This window comes from Trichechus manatus, unplaced genomic scaffold, assembly GCF_000243295.1.
Source record: "Trichechus manatus latirostris isolate Lorelei unplaced genomic scaffold, TriManLat1.0 scaffold00150, whole genome shotgun sequence".
In the NCBI taxonomy this organism is placed as follows: Eukaryota; Metazoa; Chordata; class Mammalia; order Sirenia; family Trichechidae; genus Trichechus; species Trichechus manatus.
The window spans coordinates 5,160,767-5,161,888 of NW_004444086.1; positions in this window are offsets into that span (position 1 = coordinate 5,160,767).

Genomic DNA, 1,122 nt, shown 5'->3' on the forward strand with positions numbered 1-1,122 from the left:
CTGGAGAAGGACGCTATGCTTGGTAAAGTAGAAGGTCAATGAAAAAGGAGAAGACCCTCAATTAGATAGATTGACATAGTGGCTGCAACAATAGGCTCAAACATAGCAATGATTATGAGGATGGTGCAGGATCAGGCAGTGTTTTGTTCTGTTGTTCTTAGAGTCACCGTGAGCCTGAATGACTGGAAAAGCATCTAACATGAACGATAAGTTGATTCAATATAGCTGCATTTGATCCCCAGATCCTAAGCTGTTTGCATGTAGAAACCAGAGATTGGTTTCTACTGCAGAAATAAAGATCCAAGAGTCTTCTTGTCTGAGATGTCTCTCGTCCATCAAGGTTCTCTTCCATGCTTGGGATACTGACTGCTATGTTCTCTGTGGAAGGACTCTGTGTTTGTAGAGGCAGTGTCCTCACAGACCAGGGCATCTGCTCAATTAGGGAAAACAAACAAACAAAAATCACACCAGCTGCTCACATTTTGTTAACCCAACAACTAATTGAATGGTCAGAATAGTTCACTTTTAATTAAGCTGTGCGCATGTTGGTAAAGTAGTCACAACTCAGTGAGAGGAGGGACAATAGAAATAAAAAGAGTTAAGAAGAGGAATGGAATATCAGGAAGACTTTGACCTAAGGGGAATTAGCATTTTTAACTTTAGTGAATGTGGTAAACTTTGAATACCACTTGCAGATGACATGGATTATGGAAAATACTTGTTCGGTTTCAGGTACTTTGTTCTTAAAGCAGAGACACAAAGAAAACAGCTTCCATATGTTCTCACTTTCAAAATTGTGGAATAATTAGTGCCATTTAATGAGTCGGTAGATCTGTTTTCCATGTGAGCACCATGTGGTACACATGGTAAATTGATTGCTTTCAACTCTCTTTGGCAAAGCCTGACATAGGATTGGAATTTGGGTAGGTGGGAGAATTTGACAATGGGACATTATTAATTCTTCCTTAATTAGATGGCTGCATTTAATATGTGCATCAGTTTGTTTTTGGATCATAATACACAGCTCATTACCAAGCCCCTCCATAAACACCCCAAAGAACACAGCACATGTGTCAGAAGGAAATAAATATTTACCAAATTAACTGACAGTCTCCTTCACGA